The sequence below is a fragment of the Sparus aurata genome, chromosome 13 (assembly GCF_900880675.1).
Source record: "Sparus aurata chromosome 13, fSpaAur1.1, whole genome shotgun sequence".
In the NCBI taxonomy this organism is placed as follows: domain Eukaryota; kingdom Metazoa; phylum Chordata; class Actinopteri; order Spariformes; family Sparidae; genus Sparus; species Sparus aurata.
In genome coordinates this window covers 15,924,646-15,946,692 of record NC_044199.1, presented here as the reverse complement: position 1 = coordinate 15,946,692, position 22,047 = coordinate 15,924,646, and the positions used below count along the sequence as shown (strand labels likewise).

At 39.7% G+C, this 22,047-nt stretch overlaps 1 long non-coding RNA gene across 1 annotated transcript; it reads right to left on the bottom strand.

The window, feature by feature from the left end:
• Window positions 1-345: 345 nt before the first annotated feature.
• On the bottom strand, window positions 346-21,790 carry LOC115594546 (uncharacterized). The gene is made up of 3 exons (XR_003986513.1): window positions 21,717-21,790; window positions 6,426-6,583; window positions 346-571 (listed from the first exon to the last, which is right to left on the bottom strand). It is a non-coding gene; the product is annotated as an uncharacterized LOC115594546 (long non-coding RNA).
• Between the last annotated feature and the right edge of the window lie 257 nt (window positions 21,791-22,047).

Genomic DNA, 22,047 nt, shown 5'->3' with positions numbered 1-22,047 from the left:
ACCAGACCATTCTTCAAAAGGACAAAGTGCTCTTTGATTAAAACTGCTGCAAGCAATGCATTACAGCTGACAAATGGCCTTCCGCTTATCCCTCTGAACCAGCACTATGATAAAGCTCCATCCTCACACCACACCTAATAGGAGCCACTGTCACCTTATAGAGACCCAATTTAGCACGTAACATGTGGTCTAAATTGAATGATGATGGCTTTCTAATTGGCGTGCAGTCACCCTGGCCTCAGTGATACTCACAGTAGCCTGATCTGTGTCTGTTTGCTGTTTTGGTGTAGCATTTGTTGTTTGTAGAAAGTGGTTTGGTGAATCAATCTCTTACCTTTGGGTAGCTGTAGACAAGGATGGATTCTTTCCATGTGTCACTGGCACGGAAATACAACACGAAAACCATGCAGTAGATGTTTTGTGTTTTCGGTGTATAGACAGACCCTCTTGTCCTGACAGTTCGACATTTACAGATTTGCCAGCAAAAGTGGAGGAGGCCGGTGGAGAGCTCACAGCTGGAGGCTGATTGCTGAGAAGTAGTTGATCGCTACAACTCCTCCATCACCATAATCTACAAATACACACACACACAGAAACACAATTACACACTTGCAGTCCTGCACATCACTCCAAATGAAGCACTCTCAGAAACACAGTGAATCAACATAATACCAATCACAACCTCTGAAAAATACAAAACCTCCATTCTCTGCTGAAGGACCAAGAACCCACAGCATGACTGGCTAACACAACATCCTAGTTCAGTGTTTCAACCTTTTTTGTATTTAAACTGAATAAATCAGTGAAAAGAGCAGTGAAAGTGGTGCAACAGCAGGGGGTCATCTGCCAGTCTGGTAACAATGTGCTTAAGTTCGCTGATCTAACTCTATGTTCTAGATTTGATTTAATTTGATTTTGCACATGATAAAATACAAATTACAAATACTAGCAAACTAACAATAAACAACGAATACAAGGTTAATTTCAGGTCACATGAAGAACAAGTCTGCTGTCTGTGCTTTATTTTAATGTGCGTTGTTGCCGAGGCATCTTTTTTACTGGGCTCAGGGACTGTGTGATTTGTGTTAGTTGGTAAGAGGCTGAACAGCTATCTGTCACTGCCGCAGCTCTTCACTTGTTCTTTTGCTGAGGGGCTCACAATAAACAAATATAACATAAACATGTCTAAAAAAGAGTAGAAAAAGTTAATACGTCTTATATAGGAATGTAACAGCACATGTCTGACTTCACTGTTTATACAAAGTCATAATAAGAAAATGTCAGACTCAGTTCTGCTCTACGCTCCAATCGAGTGGGGGGGCAGTAAAGCACCCAAAAGCTGATTGCCAACTGCAATTAAATAATAAAAGGAGAAGGTAAGTGTGACACCAGTGGTAATTTTTAAGGAGAACTTGGGATATTTTCCAGCTATGTTTGTGGCAGCAAAGAAATTATATTTTTGATGGGAAGTCGGGAAATGTTTTCGATGATATACATTATTGAGGGGGGCCAGTTTCTCCCGTGTTTCCGTCTAGGGTGTCTGTATATTATACATACAGTACATATATATATTTAAAAAAACACAAAAGCACATTCTTTTCTGTCCATGAAAAGGTTCAAATCTTTTATTCTCTATGGGTCAGGATCAATTTCTGATCGAGACAGCGTCAGTAAAAAGATGGAGAGTACATTTCTCTTTCACGCTTTCTCTGATCGCAGTGAGTGGGGCCTCAGGTGAAGACAGCTGTCACCCTGATCTACAGCCCCCAGCAGCCTCAGTAATGTAGGCCAAATTGCCTGAGTCGCTGGAAATGATGCAGTCATTGTGGAGGAAATTGGAAATCAATTCTTGCCATCTCTGAACATAACTCCCTTTTTTCGCCGAGCCAGGGCTCAAACGCATTTGTGTTGGCTCCGACAGCTCCAACAAAGATACCACTGCGTACCAAAATAGAAGCGGACAGGACGAAGATAAAGAAATGAGAATGAGAAACAGCTGGGGGGATAGCAAAGCAACTCTGGCAGTTCAACCCAAAATGTCTGTAGATTCAGTCAGGATGCATGATAGAATTTGACACATCACACATTATGATGAAAGATGATGATTATGAATTGCAATGCCTGTGAGGTTACACATCCTGAACAATTTCTGAACAACATTTGACCCCTGAAATATTGATCTATGAATACAGAATCATGAAAAACAATAAGGGTTCCTCTGTCGCTCTGCTTTTCAGTCCTCAGGGTAAAGATTGTTCATTTAACTGATTTCTCACCAGTAATGTCAAGCAGTTCTCAGTAATGAGGTTTCTTAACAGATTTGCAGAACACTCTTAGCAAGACCAGATTTGGCTTCCTGGAGCTAATCTCGACATTGTTTAAAACTCTGTTTATTTCTTCAAGGACACTTTCTCTGTCCCTGGAAGATTGTGAAGTTAAAGGGCATTATGGTGTGTTAACAGAATCATAAATAAGGAGCTCTTTTGCGGACACAGTAATTGTTGATATACTACATATAACTCATGTGGGTCATGAGACAGAGTACAGTGCTTCTGCATGCTGAGCGCTTCATAACGACAATCCCAAGGGTGCCTGGGCTCAATAAGAAGCAATCAGCAACAGTGGCACGCCCTCCCCAGCCTGCTTCCATCTTCCCACAAGGCACCGCTCCAAGTCAGCCCCTATCCATTATGCATCAAAACCCGTGCTACAAATCTCCTCAAATAGAACAGAGTGTCAGGTATGATAAAGAACAATCGACCGAGGGGTGGGAAGCAAGGCACCAAAATTCCCAAGATGAAAAATATTCCACTTTGCTCTCTGATGTCGTTCTTTGTTTTTCTTTATTTGTGTTGTTATTCAACTTGTATGTTCATGTCTCTTGTGGGATGCATGCCGAGGCGCAAGTCATCCGTCATCCTAATTGGTTGTGTTTAGAGAGCAACTGTTGTGTTTGATAGAGAAGCTTTTCCACTCCTCCTGGTCAAAACAAAGCTGCAGTCTGCTATCAAAGATGGATAGCTATGTAAATATAAGTAGCCACAGATGTGATTATCCCAGCCTTGTCTGTTCGTCCGAAGGTTTTTTTGCCTCAGTGTGTTCAGCTGTTGTAATATAGCATCCTTCATCTTTATATGCCTGGAGCGCTGTCAGACTAAGCTGGGTAGAACCCTGCAGCCACTGCGTCTGGTTTTAATTAGATTACATTAGTTAAGATGTTACTGGTTATGTTAAGATACAAGGAGAACTCAAATGGCGGTTGCCACTCGTAGAGAAAATTCCAGTTCCTTTTAATCAAAACATGAACTTTAATTTGAGGAGGATAAACTTCCTGAAAGAAGAGCACCTTACAACAAAAATACAGAAAAGAAAATGTCTTATGAAAATATAATTTGCTCACAGAAAAACAACTCTTAAAGGAACAAATGTGTCTTAATATGGGTTTTGGGATGAACAAGCCTCTCATGACGTTGAGCTAAAATTGGGGGAATCAAGGAAAACTGTTTTTTAAAAATTAGAATCAGAACTTGCTGGACATATAAAAAAGAAAAGAAAATCAGTTTTATGATTTGAATTAACTAAATACATATTTTTGGATGGTATGAGTTGTGTGACATTCCTAAACTGTGTTCTCGCATCTCTTTGAGGCAGACTGTACTTATCAGGATTTACAAAGAGGGACAAAGCCAGCCCCTGGTGATATACTGGACAGCAGGGAACTACGGGGAATTCATCTTTGTTGATCTACTACTTTACATGGTAACAGAATTGCTTATAACAGCCCATTTTTCACTTCATCTAATCTCACATCTTCCATTTCCTCCCACCCTCTCCTGTCAGAGGGACATTTAATGGAACTGACCGACCATCATTCATATTAATGTGTATTATCTGAGAAATCACATCACTTTTTACAACCGTACTCCGACTCTCATTTGGTCATCAAAATTTCAGATTCACGCAGGTTTTGGAAATCTTCCATAAAAAGTTTGCTAATTTCTTTAAACCTACAATACAATGAGGGCTAGGTGTCATTACAACAATGGATAATAACCACTGAGGAGAGTGTGGTCTGTATGAATTTAAGACTGTCCTTGCCAGAAAAAAACATTAGCTTTATATATTTGATGAAATGTTTAAAATGGCCTACAATATGGTTACATTTGTCTCATTAGAGACTTCTTATGACTGTGTGGATATTTTAAGGCTGAAGAGAAAAAAAAAACAAGAATTGCAGAAGGCTTGCATTATGTCTTCTACCAACAGTCAATGTTGGTTACTCTTAAGCATGACGACAGACATTTACATACAATAACTATGTAGTTTCAGTAAGTCCTGAATTTAACACAAGTTAATCATAGAGGTTGCAGAAAAGGAAATGTTAACTGGATCTATTATGGACATTTATAGCAGCTTTGGAGGGCACTGTGATCAACACACATGGTTAAGTGTGCCATAAGCTGGGTGAGCAATTATTGGAAGCCAAGTATTAATGCCAACCTAACGTTAGGCCTAAATCCACAGACCTTTCTAAATGGTGACAACAATCTCTAACCCTGAACGTACCTTTAAGCTGCCTTGAATCACCTAAGCAAAGATCTTAAAGATTTGACTCGGCCTGACTGACTTTATAGGCTGTTTGTTCTGAATGCCATGGCTTGCTCAGTTGTTGAGCCACCATCAATGTTTATCTAGGTCTACCAGTAATAACAAAGTTTCGTTATCTCGAGATCTCGACAAAAATTATCCCATTATCTCGGGAAAACAAATGAAATTAACTCGTTATCACGAGAAGACAAAGTTTCGTTATCTCGAGATCTCTAGAAAATTATCTCGTTATCTCGGGAAAACGGAGGAAATAACTCTTTATTACGGGAAAACGGAGGAAATAAAATGTATGAATGCATGGCCGTTTAGGGCTTCCTTCATAAGCATACTTTTCTCAGCTACCATATTAGCAAGCGACAAGGCATACCCTTCTGACTGTAAAGTTAAACGCTAAAGCGAACAGCAAACAAAAATTGGTCAACGACACTGAAATCGTTCGATAGTTGGCTTAGAATTCAGAACTTTTCCCAGGTTCATGTCATGGATTTTTTTTTTAGTAAAAATGTCTACTAAATTCAGTGGACATTGCAAAAATCCTATAGCTCTACTCCAAATGCTTTTTTAGTTATGTATCTTTGAGGTTTGGTCCTTGAGCTAAATTCCATTACTTCCAATACTCTGTATGTGTATTCTAAATCTGACTAATTGCTTGTTGTTCACAAATTTTAACCAGAAGAGAAAGATCTTCATGGACAGATTTTTTTGCCTTAACAAATAGGGGTGTGCCAAAATATCGATACTACGATATATCACGATATTTAATCTTGAGGTACGTTATCGATACACTGGTGCCAAATATCGATATTTAAAAATGTAAAAAAAAAAAAAAAAAAAAGATTTTTTTTTTTGGCCCACCACCACCACCACCCCTCTTCGGAGGACAGCTTTATCTTTATTCAAACATAGGTATACAACCAAATAAAATAAAAAAAATGGTTTAAGTAGCTCTGAAACCCACACATATAGATATTTAATGATGAGTCAGTGTGTGTGTTAAGAAGAGACACTGGGCAATATACTCTTTGTTTACTTGGCTGTCATTCTTGTGAAATTGATTGACAATGTTTTGTAATTCCTGTGAAATGGATTCAGTGCAGTCAATAAATTCTGAATTTCTTCAGTGACACAGATATCGTGATGTATTGTGGATGAAATTCCTTGCAATATATCGATGATCGCAGAATCGCTGTATCGTGATATTATCGTTATCGTGTGCAAAATATCGTGATAGTATCGTATCGCGAGGTACCTGGTGATACCCAGCCCTATTAACAAACTACCGTAAATAAACAAACTGACCTTAAAGGACGACACAATTTCAGTTTGTTTCAAAAACAGTGTACTTTATTTATATTTGTCGGATCCTGCCACTTTTCTAGCTTCAGTGTTCTGGGGACCTTATATTCCTCTGAGAACAGCTTGTTTATTGAGTTATGGAACTGTTTGTTTAATATTGTAAATATAAAAATTCTGACTTTGAATTTCTTTCCCAAAATTGCAGTGTCCCTTTAATCTAGTTATATACTGTACCTTCTCATTCTGATTAGTTTTTTTCTCTACCCTTTACTGACATGTAGGGGAAAAGCAGCAGTCCTCATTAGACAGCTACACACATGCAAAGTAGAACATCTGGACACCCACAGTCACCAAGTCAGCTCAGTGTGGCAGGTGTGTATCAAAATGCACATATAAAATGCACAGAGGTTTAAGTCACACTAAAGTCCTCAGGATCAAGCCCCGACTGTGCCTTTCACCCTCCATCACAAACACACACACACACACACACACAAACACACGCACGTCACTGTTGATGCTACCTTCCCAGGCCATCCTCCATCTGCTTGGCCTTCACCACAGCTGCAGCCAAGAGCAGCAACAGCAGCAGCATATGTCAGTGTTTGGATTGGAGAGCTGAGTTGAGCTCTCTGGCTCAGTCTTTCATCTGGTCCTTTGATGGGCCTTGCTGGCTCTGCAGCTGTGGATGAGAAGGTGGACAGCATACACTTCATGCATGCACTTAATGTAATGTAACATGTCATTAAGCCTTATGGTCTTTTGATGATTCCACCTATTTCCATTGTGTTTGTCCATAATGTTTGTTTGCTTATTGTTTTGTCCAGTAATATACAGTTATAGCAGTTTATTTCACTGCTTCAAATTATTACATACAAGAATATTCTTGTGAACAGTGGATTTTTATTAGAAACAACTGAAAAACTGTGTTGAAGTTACATCCAGAGTATCTCAAAGACATTTATCCATATAAGCAGGAAAACAAGACGTACACGATGATGATTCTTCCGGTGAGCCTTTATTTTCAGTTCAAATTATCTCTACTACCAACACTTTGATCCTTGATACGGTGTCGGGTTAGGGTTAGGGTTAGATATCTTGAAAAATTAATAGCCAGATTTCCATGGAATTTGTAGAAGATAGCCTATTCAAATAATAGGATTACTTCTATTGATTTTAGTAAGCTCCTACTTGTATTTATGCCATATAAATGAACACGATAGGCCTTCAAGCTCAAGTTTAAAAAGCATAGTTACATGTTACAAGAATCCCTAGCCTCCAGTAACACATCACTGCTGCACAGCTTTATAATAACATAATCTGTTCAAGGCTTCGCTGTCACAGTGTTTTAAAAGGGGGACAAGTATATAAGTAGATGTTTGCTAAGGTCACTTTTGTCATCTTACAATGTGTTCCCCCACCCGTATTGTTATTCCTAATCAGAACTACAAGCCTTGAGGTATGAAAATGTGAGCAAAATAAGTGTGGATGAAGGGAATCAGAGAAAGTCGGTGCCCCGACATCTGTGTCAAAATAGCAATTACACGCTGGCCTGATTCATAACGATAAACGCAGACCGGAGTTACAGAGACCATGAACACTGTCTTATTGCAGGAAGGTTCCTGAATTCAATTACACACACACACACACACACACACACACACACACACACACACACACACACACACACACACACACACACACACACACACACACACACACAGGATGTGGGCAGCTCAGTCAAGTGTGGAAACCTGCCTATCCCTGATTTTACTGGAAGACACAGTTACCTTTTCTGTGTGTGTGTGTGTGTGGTACACTGTATGTCTCCAAAGCTATACTCGACAACACACTGAGCTGTCACTCAAACTTCATCTGACCTGACAGTGAAGTCTCATGCTGTAGAGACACCAGTCTCAGATCTGTCTCAGACTATCCCGTATTTTTTTTTGTGAAATCGCTCATGGTTTAAATCCAGACTGACAGGGAAAAACTGCAACAAACATCTGCACAGTGCTCTTTAGCTAGGCATTTGGGTCTAATCTCAGAGTGTCCATAGACAACAGTGTGGATAAGGGCTCTCTCACAGCCATTCTGAGTACTTTATGAATGCTTTCCATAATCCTGTAGAACTTGCTTGAGGGAATAACCCATGAGTTACACGTAAATGATAAAAACGGTAATGATATGGAAAGCCTTGCAATGTCTGCTAGTGATTTTCAGAAGCAGAATCTTAAGGTGCAGCCAAGGAAAGGAGAGTGTCCAGTTTTCTGGAGACAGGATTATGTCTCTTATCTTTGCCGATGAAGGATACCTGCTAGCTTCATCGAGCAATAACCTCCAGCGCACACTGGGGAGGTTTGCCGCTTAGTACTATGTGTCACATAAAATATATATAGTCTAGCAGTGCAATTTGCATAAAGCTTTTAGAAAGATCTTTCATTTTTTGTTGATTCTGGCAGCCCTTTTACGTAAGGAATGACAAGGGTAAAACAAAGTCTACTTTGTTTTAGGCCCTGTCCAAAACCTACAAGGGCATTTCTTAAAACAGCTTTTTCTATGCATTTTTGCCTTCTGTGCATGTAAACAGCACTTGTGAAAACAGGACTCCTTTCAGGATTAAGACATTCAGAAACTCAGTTTTCAGCGTAAACAAGGATGCAGACACCAACGTTTGCTTCCTTATTTGCCTTACCAGTGTATGTAGCATCATTGGCAAATATGAAACTGTTGTGGTATTAGAGTATTAAAGTTTGCACATTGATGGAATGGATGTCATATTGTTTATATTAAGCAATTACCAATAATGTTTTGTTGATGTTACACGGGAGGATTATGTAAAGAGCAGTCACATTTTCTGCTTTGTATTTCTGAATTGTCTTTACCTGAATGGCTGCATTAAATGCATTTAATGAGTGTTAGTATGGATGGAGATAACTTCGTTGAGACTGTTTCATAACCAGTTAATAGTTCCTTCTATTATGCTTCAAAAAGTTATGATGGTGAATTATTAACATATTTTTTTGCGATTGCTTCCATAATAATTTTTTGGATATAGTGTCACAGAAACTTTATTTCATTTATCGGTAAGGTGTGTTTTACAGCACAGGGAATTAGATAAGGGTTTTTTAAAAAGTCCGTTTTTATTACGTTGTAACCTCCAAATAAATTAAGTTATATAAGAGAATACAAGATTAAAGATACATTTTATTTTAGATTTACAAATTAGATTTTTATTAGACTGTAATCTCTACACAGATTGAGATATCTCAATATGAGTCAAGATAGCAGATAAGATTTCATTTAGATCTTATCATTAGATTCTCCTGAGAATGTCATATGAAACAGCAGCAGCAAAGCACACAGACAGATTGAACAGATTACAGAGAAGAAATATACACAGAAAGCATACTAGTAATGGAAAGCAGCGATTCTACTGTGATTCCAAAGTGTGAATGTGCTACTGTGTGAATATGAAACAGGGTAGCACTGAACAAGAGCCTGTATGCTCAAAAAACCTTTGTACTTTATTCTCTTTATCTTGACTATCAGGGTAGGGAATACACAGTATGTAGCAACCATGTCACAGCTGCAAACCTAACTCGAAGCAACCAACCATTGGTGATTCAGTTAAACAGTCCTATTCTCTGTTCCTGATGGGGACTGTGTCTCATTGCTTCAGGTCAAAGACAAAGACTCAGATACAGAAGTGGTTTGAAGAACTAAAGTCTACTTATAATCCCTTTGTAATCCTCCACTCACTGTGATCCACTGTCTTCCCTGGAGGAGACGGAGAATACAGTCCTACTGGGCCTATCAGCTCGGTGCCATGATGAAAAGCACTATCCGATTTACTATTGCAGCTAATTGGAGCTTCACTGTGCTAATTAAATCAAGGAGCCACCTGGTGTGTGACGTACAGTGTGTGTGTCCTAACAGAGATGAAAACCTCCTGCTCATGTTTATGTAGACAATCCAGATGATATTGCCGTTGATTTTTTTTATGCTCTCCATATGCACAAGCAGGCTGTCCCTTGCCTCATTTAAAAGCAACCAATAACATAAAAGCCTCAGCTGCCTGGGTGTCCTGAGCTCTCTGCAATCAGGACCATTTGAAAATGTCAGGCTCCCTTGTTAGCAATTCAAACAGGCAAAGAGGCAATTATGCCATTTTCATGTTTTCACCGAGGCCCCGCTGCCTCCGACACAACTCTGACACTGTGCCCCCGTGTTTTAATACAGCCGACAGGAACATTACATTCCTCAGCCGCTACGAAATACTAACAGAGCCATTTTAATACCCCCCTCACTAGCCTCCGTTCCCACCGCCTCCTTCTCCTATCTCTCTCAATCACCCTTATCTCTCTCTCTCCAGCCCTCACCTCCTCTTTCATTTCCGAGACAGTCTATCATTTGGGAAACACGGTGGCGTGATTGTAGCTTCCGCTGGAAGGGGAGAGCCGAATGCTATCATCACTCCCAGGGCCATAATCAATAGTGTCAGTAATGGCAATGGCAGGAGGAGAACAGTGGATTGCTGCAGGGTCCTCAGAGATCATATTGGAGGGCTTTGTCTTTTCTCTGGCTCTCCCCACAGTCCTGTTAAATTATTCTGCAGGCGTTCCCTCTGTCAGACTCAGTCCACTGAGGGCTGCAGGAGGGGAAACACTATTCTGTTATAAAGAGTTTGGAGATCATGTTGCCTGTTAAAAGCCTTGCAAAGATATAGTTATTGGCGAGGGTGTGCTTATATATCAAAATATGTGAATTTGTACCCTAAGTCGTTCCTTCCATGCTATGCAGTCAGAAACGTATTCCCAATGTACTCATATTTCCCGGTAAATAATCTGCAACATTTTATCATCTAACATCACTAATTGATGTAACCTTGTTGTTTTTACTAAGATTATGGGCATTTCGGTGCAGCCTGCAGTACTCAACCTGTAAGTACTGATTCACTACAGCTCCCATAGTCACATAAAAATGCCCCTACTGGTGTTATTACCACATTTTTTAAAGGCTAGAATATTATGTTTCACTTGCAGGACATATCCTCAGAAACATTTTCATAGGGATGGGATTTATTGCACATTGTATGTCTCACTAACATTTTGTGCTGCAGGGAAGGTAAATGGCCACATGAGAGGGACACACCAGTGGGAGAAGCTCACACTATGAAAATCATTCCAGGCAGTAAATCAGACAAGCAAAAATAATGATCCAAGCTTAACATTTAACCTCAGTGTCAGTGCTGGTGAACCATCACCAAAAATAAGTTGCATTCACAGTGTTCAGTGTTTGCATATTTTAGTTGACCTCTGATGGTTCTTTTTAAGTTTCAAAACAAAACATGTTTATGATACCATTTATGAGCAGCATTTTCACCGCAATAGCTGTTAAACATGTTCACCTTGTCACTCTTTTCTTCTCAGGATTCAGAGAATGTACTGCAGCATGTAATCTGCCATTACTCTTCATCTAATTGCCATCAGTCAGTTCTTTATAGCCACATCAAACCAACATTTTCCAGTCCTGCAAGTTCACATTAAAAACTGGCAAAATGGGTGGCTTTGTACTTTGTACAAGTACCTGTCACTGAGGTTAGCACTGAGGACAATGATCATTCATCATTTTGACAGCAGGTCAGTTTCCAGTGAGCAATAAGATGAAGAGCTTCTGGCAACATGCTACACACCTCCCAACATGTCAGCAACATCTCTGCTATGCTAATGTCGAGTTTGCATGACTGCACTAAAAACAAATTCAACAGAAAAAACAACCGTTGTTCCTCCCAGATTCATGTGCTGCTAACAGCAGTGACACCAAATTAACCCGGACGGAAATCCTACAGATTATATTGACCTGACCCTGTGACAAATTCCTCTACAATCCTTGATGCCATTAGCTCAAATGTGATTTAAAGCCATTGTATTCTGAACAGTAAAGTAAAATCCAGTGACGTTTTATGTAATCCAGCATTGTGACATGTCATTGCACAGGCCAGCACTGTATGATCCATAAAGCTCCAGGCAAACTGCTGCTCTCTTGCACCCTGGCAGTGTTGAGAGGTGTGGAAGAGCAATCTGTTCTCACAGGGGAAGCCACAGAGAAAATAGGGCATTGCTGTCAAGACATGGGAGAAGCCACAGAGGACCTGCGTAGGATTAGTCAAGCAGGCCTCAAGCCGCATGACTGCACCAGCACTACATCACAGAGTGCACTTAAAAATGTGCTCAAACTACCTTGTAATGTTAACAGATGGCACCTTTTTGCCGTGCGTTCATTACATCTCAATTCAAATGTCCCCAGATGGAGCTTTTCAACCCAGTGTGCGATTCATTTCCTTTGAGTGCTCTTACAAGACAACATTAGCACAGTCGCACGGTAATGTGAGAAGTCAGCCGTCTCCACTCATGACAGTACAGCCGAGTTACTGCTGCTGTGTCAAGGTGTTTCTGTGGGTTCTGATCCCTTCATTATTAGGTGCGCGGGGCAACGCAGAAGAAGGTACCTGATTATTCAACTGTGGACCAGAAGAGCGTCTCCTTACAACAGGAAGTGCTGCATTTTTTGGAAGCCAAGGAAAAAAGTGTTTTGCCATCCTTTCAGGGGACGGGGGAAGGAGCTGGTGGGAGGGGGGCAGAGGAAGCAGAAAAGATACAATTTCACAGCTGAGCACGCCCGCTTGGTTCGCTGGTGTGAGCAGGGAAGGATTTCACACCTGAGGTAATAACAGAGCGGAGGCAGAAGATGGGATCAAATTTTTACACTGTTATCCGTCTGTTTCTCTTCATCAGGGAAGATAGTGTTGCCCTTTACAAGGTCTAAACTAGCACATGCTTTAAAAGAGCAACAGTGTCTCCCATTCACTGAACTCCACTTGTGCTCATTTTTCTCTTAGCTCTTATTCATTCGGTAAGATTACTCATTGCAAGGTTATGATTTATCTGGGCCACTTTCTAATGACTGAACTGTGTTGAAGATTTGGACTTGGATTTCAGAGATTTTTGTAGTCACAGAAATTGTTCTACAAACTCGTAAAATGTGAAACAGCCTTGTTGGTTTCATCTGCTCGTTGTCAGATAGCTGAACAAATCAGCTTATCAGCTGATTAGCATAGTATGATATGAAATCTTTATGACACAATTATCGAGAGAAATGAATGTCAAAAGGGGCCCACACACCGCCCAGACTCAAACCAATGGCCAGCTGCCTTTATCCGACCACTCCGTTGCCTCTCATCTGACCCGTTCGGCAGAAACGTTGCATTGAAACATACCACCTCGACGGCTGCAACTACACAGTAGCGTGTACGTTCTGCACTTGCGCAGGATGCAATAAGTCGCCTAAACACCAGGTGGCGCTAGTCTCATGCCAGTAATCCAAAACATGAAAACAGGAAATGACGGTGCGAGTGAGAGTGCAGCCCATAGGCATCCAATCCTCCGACCGCCAACACTCTCAGACTTTGCAAGTTGAATCTGACCAGACACCGTCCACGTGGTTCCAAAAGCTTCCAACACAGCTGAACAGACCGAACAGATTTGTTCCTGAACTCGTCCGATTCTCCCCAAATGTTTCAGATGTTCAGAACGTTTGGGCCAGTGTGTTCCTGCCTTAAATCAAAAGATAATGACAACACATACATGTTGAGATGTTTGACTGAGTATCACTTTTCCAGTGATAAACTTTGACCTGCTCTTGGCAGAACATTAAAGTCAGGCCATCACACAAGTCATTAGCTTTAATCTTCTGCGTGCCATGGGTATCTGTACAAAATCTTATGATAACCCATACAGTTGTAGTTGAGATACTTCAGTCAAGCACTTTTCAATCAGCAATGTTGGTCGCAGCTTCTTTAATGTGAGGATTTTCTGCATTTATTTGTCATCTATGGTAGTAAATGAAGAGTCTTTGGGTTTTGGACTGCTGGTTGGACAAGAGAAGCAATTTGAATACATAATTTTGGGCTCTAGGAGAATGTGAAGAGCATTTCCCTTTTTTGTGTGTGTGAAATTTTATAGACCAAACAATTTGTTGTGAAAGTAGCCTGCAATTTAATTGATAATGAAAAAAAACATTATGTGAAATTCTAATCTGGTGGGAGGGTGTTTTATCTTATCTTACCAGATGACAGCATTTGGACATTTCACTGTGAAAGTGATGTCTTGTGTTTTCCTCTAGAAATCTCATCTCTGGGAATATGAAATCAAAAAAGACAATCCACACACAAATGCAAAGTAAATCTCCATCAGCCCATCACCTGTTAACTGACACCTATGCACCTATGGCCGTCTTCATATTCTCCCCTCTCACCCTTCGACCCTGCTCCCTTCCATTGTAATGCAGAACCTATTTCAGCTCATTAAGTGTCAGTCAGTCAGCACGCTAAACACATTCCTCAGCTGAGGAATCAATCTGCCATCTCTACGGGCCCAGCGGCAAAGCAACACATACACCTTATAGCTGCGACGGTGGATAATCAAAACCCATAATTGCTTTTTAAATCACAACGTTAATGACAAGATCTCTCGATTGTAATGCATTGTAATCACGCCATTAATATGGATATGAGTGCAGCATTGGGAGCCATCTGTTTGGCTGAGGCAGCGCTGGAAGTTTTCCAACAGACGTACTCATTTCAAGGACTGTATTTTGGCTAGCGACCACAGGCAACATAATCAATGTGAATGCCACCACCAGCACTGGGAAACGAGGGACCCAAATTGATCCATCAATCACCTATTCAGACAATGTTTATTCAGCTTTGCCTCACTTCACAGTTATTCACACTCGCAGATGAAAGCTCCAATAAAAAAAAGATGGCAGGGACTGCAGAGCAACAGCACGGCACAAAAACAGGCTCTCTTTACACAGGGCTTTAGTGTTCGCTTTTGGTGAGGTAGGTGATTGCCTTGGGTTACCTCTGGGTGGAATCAATTATACAAGCTTTTTAAAAGGCCCTCTTTGGTCTTCACAGGAATGTGCGAAGCGAGCAAGCTCCCGAGGTATCTAGCATTATTCCTTTTTATGTTTTTACATCAAACTTTCTCTTTCTTCTCAAACTTTTCCATACTTATTGCTAGAGTGAAAATGTGGGGCATTTGAGATGTTATTGCCAAACTTCAATTCCCCCCTTCCCCCTTTACTTCCCCCTTATGACTAATGTATTTCCAGTACAAAAGCATATGTTGCTTTTAAAGAAGCTCTGCTGCAACTCCTGGGTGCTGTCGCCATGTTTGTGGTTGCTGAGGGGGAGAGGGGCAGGAAAAAAAAAACACTACTTATTTAGACTCAGGGTATTTCTGACAGCTTCACTTTATGTCTTATCATTAAAGGAAAGAGAGAGCCTAACCCTTACTTTGTTGGGACATGGGTTTCTATTTGAAAGTCTGGGGATGCCAGCAGCGGGAGGAATGGGCATAAGGGTTATTAGAAGCATCCCAAGGGGGGAGAGAAAACTGGAGCCACATTTGTCCTAAGACTTAAAAGTGCTCAGGAAGAAGTTGCAATTGAAATGCAGGACGGCAAAGTCTCATCAAAACATGAAAAAAGCATGACGTCAAAGAAATCAACATAACAAGGAGGTTTTGTGAGACTCATGCGTCAAGTGACTGTGTTCTGTGTTTCGTTAATTCCAGCGATATAAATAACCCAACAGTGGAGACAGGGAAGACTATAACTGCTCCCTTGATTATGAGGAATACCAGACAGACTTTATGTTAGGGTGACTACAGACACATTTTCCTGGTTCAATCCTGTTGGTTATACATCGAAGAAAGGCTCCTTTGGTGATAAAAGCAGACGCAATAGGAGCCCTTAACTTACTGCACACAGCACTTACAGTTTATGCCTTTCCTGAGCCCAATTTACTACAGTTTCCTGGAGTTACAAAACTCTTGAAAGAGAACATTTTTGTTGCATCTTCCTAGTATAGCTTGAAGCACAGGAGTATGCAAACGACATGCTACTGTCTGTCTGTTACATCTCCTGCCAGGCACTTTAATATTGAGTCTTTTTTACCTGCTGAAACATGGCTGCTTTGGGTCCTTTTTAGTCTGTGGTTAATTGGCAAGCTTGCCTACACACCCTCAGAGCAAAAGACAGTCTGCAGGGAGGAGGGCAACCAGTGCAACACATCTCATCTCTCTGCAGATTTCTTCATCTCTTGTAATTAATTGCATCTTTAAAAGAACAAAATGTAAATACGCCGCTGACACGCTGCCAATTAATCTTAAACCGCTGTCTTCCTGACACTTTCTGCTCAACCGAGGGGGAAATCAAAAGTTTTAGAGGGTGTTACGAAAGCTTTAACAGTGTCTCTTTGTTCTTCGCAACACATTGTGAAAAACGCATTCAGGCCTGACAAAGTGCTCCTGCTCCGTGTAATCAATTCCCTCAGCTTCTACCAGCCGAAGAAGAAGAGGTGGAGGGAAGATCTGAAGAACCCACCATCTCACTTGTCTCTCCTTGCTCTTTGATCAGGCAAAACAAGCTGCTTCTCACATCGAGCAAACGTAGATAAAGATAAAACCACTTTCTCTACACAGGACAAACATGGTTATGTGGTTGATAATTAAAAGGTCATGAATCACTGACCTCCAGCCTGTGATCATTTAAGACTAGCAACCATTTCTACCAAATACTCTACCACATGTTATTGTGTTTAATGCCCTAAAGCACTGATATATAATGAGGTAGTTTTTTTTATCTTCAACAAAATGTTTCATTTAGCATACATATTCACACGGATACACACTCTACTGTTGTTCACAATCATCTTTTTTGACAGTGTCCTGGACAAAATATCAGCACAATTGTTTCATATTAGCCAGAACAGACACAAAAGTCAATGAAGAATCAGTGTAAGGATAGTAGAAACAAGAATAAAAATCCTATGACAAGCGCAAGTAGTGATCGAGATGTATGGTATTCTTGTGACAAGAATAGAGCACCCAGTGCACAGATGAGGGGAGAGTCGCAAATCAGGTGAGGAGGGTAAAGCAAATCAAAAGGCGAGCTGGAAAATTTGTCTTAGATGTTGCATGGAGAATAGATCTCACATCTTACTTTAGTATGTCTGCATGCCAGCGTTTGCTGTTAAGCACTAAATACAAAATATAGCTGAGGTTGTCATACATTTATAAATTTTATTTTGTCATAAAAAAATACTATTATCATCAAATCAAGACGAAAAGTCAGATTGTCAGCACAGTTACAATTTACCCACAAGTGGTGGCATGAATATCTGTACCAAATTGTACCAAAAAAGTAGTAGTCCATTCAAAAGTACAGACATTTCACATAAAACCACAAATGTCATCCTTATAGCAGCTCTAGAGGAAACATTCATATATCCCCAAAGTCAGTCGCATTAATTTGCTGGGAACCATGAATGTCTGTCCAAAATTTCAAGGCAATCCATCCAATTGTTGTTGAGATATTTCAGTGGTGAACCTAGCAACCAACCTTAACACCTGACAGACATTACCATCCATGATTTACAATCACAGCATGGCCAATAGACAAGTGGAAAACATAAAGGCATTTATCTGTATTTAAATCAGTTCAGTTGAACCAACATTGGCACAGACAGAATCAAATTAATATAGATATAAGATATTATGTGGATTATTCAGAATTCCCCCTGGTCCTTTTGTCACAGTATTGTAAAAAATACTGTACTCTTTGAGAGACCTTACTTCCAAAGTCAAACTGCAGGTTTAAAAAGTCAAATATCCAGAGAGCACTACAGAGACAAACATTGTCCTTGTGGAAAGCTTAGCAGTAGTCACAGCAGCATGTGGGTGTTTTACTGCATTATACCTGAAGTGCCTTGTTCTCAAAGAGCCACTGAGGCCAACAGGGCCTGCTAACCTCAATGACTCTCGTAACAAGCTGAAGTGGGATTTTCTGCTGCCTCTTAAGGGCTCGTCTTTTATTACCAGCCAGTAAAAAGAAGCAAATAGACCTGTGATGTGAACTGAAAATGCTGGAGGTAGTGTATACCTAGCTAAGTGCATTAAGAACACCATTTAGGTTTTCCCTCTAGCATTCTTGGCAAGATTCCTTAAGCAGTAGCAGCATTGTTGTGAAATGGTTTTCAATAAAGTTGGTGCTTGCATATCCTTTGCTAAGGTGCAAGCCTGAGAAAGGACAAGACTACATCGTAAACAGGAGATTCAGCAGAATCATGCGTCTTAACAGAGCTCTTAACAAGAAATAAAGGTCTAGCTACAATGAGTGCCATCAAATAATATAAACTTGTTTTCCGTAATGAACAACACGAACATAATTTGATTTAAAACAAATAAACCCAGTCACCCTTAATCACAATAGACATACTTTATATCCCTGTAGAATAATGTCCCATTGACAGCATAAAGTCTTTATCTTTTATACTTCAGTGGCTCTAACTTGAGTCTGTGATGGTGTAAACGGCTACAGAAGAGCTACTGACAGTGTGCTGACAGGATATCTTATTTCAATATGACAATCAGAATATGAAAAGCCTCCTTGTAAGCTGCGATCCACTTAACTCTTTGTAATAAAAAAATCGGTCAAGCCCTTTGTCAACTTTCTCTGCTTAGCTTCTTGAAAGTCAGTCTGTTTATTTACGGAAATATCATGAAGTTGTTAATGGGTTTTGCAGCATGAGAGCTTGTGTCTAATTACAAAATGAATGTCTTAATCAGGTATTTATGAATGTGTGCAAATGAGAGTTTTCCTTTGTCCTGTCTTCATGATGAACAGAGAATCAATACATCTCCTGTCTATTTCCTCCTGTCTTCCCCTTCAGCACCCCTTTTCTGCAGTTTGCAAGTATTTTCACTTCCCTAGTATTTTGGGTGCTAGGTGTTAGAAGCACAATGGCAAAGCCAGTGAAAACAAAACTACTCTGTGATTTCACCCTCACTTGCTTCAGGCATCTCTCACAGCATTGGGAAACTGCAGCAGCACAACAAACTGCTGCACAGTGCTTCGTAAATGCCTCCATAACAACGAGAGGGAGAGCAACTTTGTGGATGGAAGTCGATTGAACCTCTCCACATAATCAATTAAAAAACCTGTTCATTTTCTACCAAATTGAATTTTCTACAATATCATGCTTTTAAAATGTTGATTAAATGTATATCTTCCCCTGTCAAGTATTTCACCACATCAGCAATTCTTTATGTTGATGATTATTCTGGACGCCAGTAGTAAATTACTGTGTATAGAGGCATTTTCTGTGTATAGAGGCACATTTTGAAGTAAGAAATCATGTGTATTCACAAAATGTTATTGTTCATAAACACTGTAAATCATAAGCTATTTTACACTGCCACTTGAATAACTCTGATAGTTTTATATTTTTATATATGTTTTATATTTAGGAATTTAGGAAACCTTGAAAACTATACTCAGCTCTTCACTTCTGCTCTTAAAGGTTTATTTAAATCATGGGTTTAGTCTGACAGGATGAATATGTTGTTTTAAGCGTAGCAAGACTGCCCTCTGGTGAATTAAAGGTATACATCTATTAGGATATGATAGCACAGCTGCAATAATATGGATTTATGTGAAGTAATAAGGGCTGTAAGTTAGTGGCAGTCACTTCAACGTGCCTCTATAACTGTCCGTTTACAGTCTTTTTGAGTTCTAGCAGATATGGGCAATAAAAGATGAAGCCAATTGCATTTAACAGACTTCAGAAGTCAGCAATAGTTTTAAGGTGGCCCAACTGAGACCATATCGAGCATGTTGAAAACAGAACTGTAGAAAAAGTATTGAAACAAGCTACAATTATTTAATTGAATACACAGATTAAGAGTTGCATAGGAAAATTGATCATAACTCCCATAATAAGAATTACTCTAATGATCACTGCTCCAGGACCCTAAACAAGCCCACAAAAAACAGTTTTAGCCATTTAAGAAGAAGCTACATTTATGAGATATAGTCAGGGGTGAGGTTACATGTGAGAAAACAATTGCAACAGAATGATGGTAAAAACAGATGAAGATATTCTTACACAAAAAGTTCTCCCAGATAACTTGAATACCTCTATTTGGAAAGAATTAATAATTCTAGGAGCATTGAGTGTTTTTGTAGGGGAGCGCATTTTATCAAAAGCATGCGATTATGAATGATTGGTGGAGTGCTGTGCATTCAGAGCCTCTATGTCACTTAAAGAAAAAGCCTCCCATGGAACAATAAACCCTTAAATCACATGAAAGTATGTAACATTAGACAGATATCTCTTGTAGGTAAGTCAAGAAATATAAGAACCTTTATGTTCAAGCAGCACTGCCACTGCATATACTGCGATGTGGCTATAGCTTATAGCACATATTGCGATGTTGATGCTGAAACTATATATTGTGCAGTAGTTGACACACTTATGCTGTGATAATACATCTGGATAACGTGCTGGTTTGCATCTTAGCCATTGAGTGACATTATGGGGGGAAATTCATTAAAATACATGTAGCTTCCTCTAGAGCCTTTAGAATATCATTTTCACATATGTAGCAGTAATCCCCAAGACCTGTAAACACACTTTAAGTATCATATAACCAGAGGAAGCACTCAGGATAGTCCACTGTGGAGTGGAGTAGTTTAGTTCAAAATAGGCAGTGGACTGCAAAATTATATTTGCTAATGTAATTCTATTTTTCCAACACATTATAAGGATCTGCCATCTACAGACAAAACCATAAAGGAAAGCAATGACGACTAACTTCACCAAGCCTAATTGGTTGCACTTTGTGCCATCTTTCATAGACTGGAACACCCGCTTGACCCTGCTTCCCTTAGCCACATGGTGCACCTTCGCTGAAATGAACTACTGCTATAGGTAAAACTGACCACGTCACACACACCTTAGCAGAAAATTCAGACACTGAGGTTAGGATTTGTATTTTTTTTTTTCCTTTGGAATTTGTAACCCAGTATTTAACTGGATAATTCCTATATTTTTAGGATCAATATACTTAGATTTGCCCACTGTTAGACAACAAATAACTAAGGTTATTTCTCAACCAACATGTAGCTACTGCTTGAGAGGGAGAGTATTTTAAACAGCATTTATAACCTTACATTGGAAAACAAATCTTACAAGGACTTGTAGGTCTTGGAAGTCATGTTTTCTTGGTAATAAGTCATTATGCAAAAGCATGGCATTATATTTCTTTAATTTACTTTGCGTGGAATCCTCAGTAGCAACCAGCACATGAAATGAATCATAATGTGTTTAAATGAATATACACGTTGAAGAAATAAAAGATGTGTTTTTCAAAATACAGGGGGAACGAAATTCTGATTCTGAAAGATAATAACGGGGATACGTAATAGGGCTTCTTTCTCAGGAGATATTTTGATTTGACATTTGATTTGGCAGAAGCACAGATGTTACTAATGACGTTAAAGATGTCTCCGCTTTGATAAGACTACGCAGTGACAGTGTGAGTAAGCCGACGTGTACAATAAGGGCTTCAGTGTTTGGACTTCACAGCTTCCTCGTGGTACTAGTTCCAAATATCAAAACACCTCCATTGTTAAACCATACATGTTACTTAACGGAGGACATTTTTTTTAATGTCGAGTGATATGTCGTAGTTAAACGTTACGTCCCAGAGGCCTGAACTATCCCGTTTCTGCACTGAAACCATGCCTGCACAGGTTCAAAACTTTGAAAAAGACACTACTGGGACGCTCTAAATCCCCAGTCAAAATAGAAAGTTGTAAAGTAGGAAATAAGTTGTATAATTCAGCTAAGCAAAATTTCACTTTTAGCATGTTGTTAAATACAGGCCCTGATGGTTTGCTCTCACCTGACATTGGTACTCCGGAGCCTCCGTTCCGTTCCTTTCCTGCGTGTCCGTATGTCGGATATTTCTTCAAAAAAGCCTGGGCAAGTCAGGATACAGTTTCAAAAGCTTTTCACTTATGTCAACTGCAGTCCCTCATACTTGAGCTACACCGGCTAATGGTCACCAACGACGCCACTTTTCTTCTATTAGCATCTTGCCGAATAACGCAGGCTTTTAACATAACATTTAGCTAGCACCGAAATATTCTCAAATATCGAAAATTATATATATATATATATATATATATATATATATATATATATATATATATATATATATATATATATATATA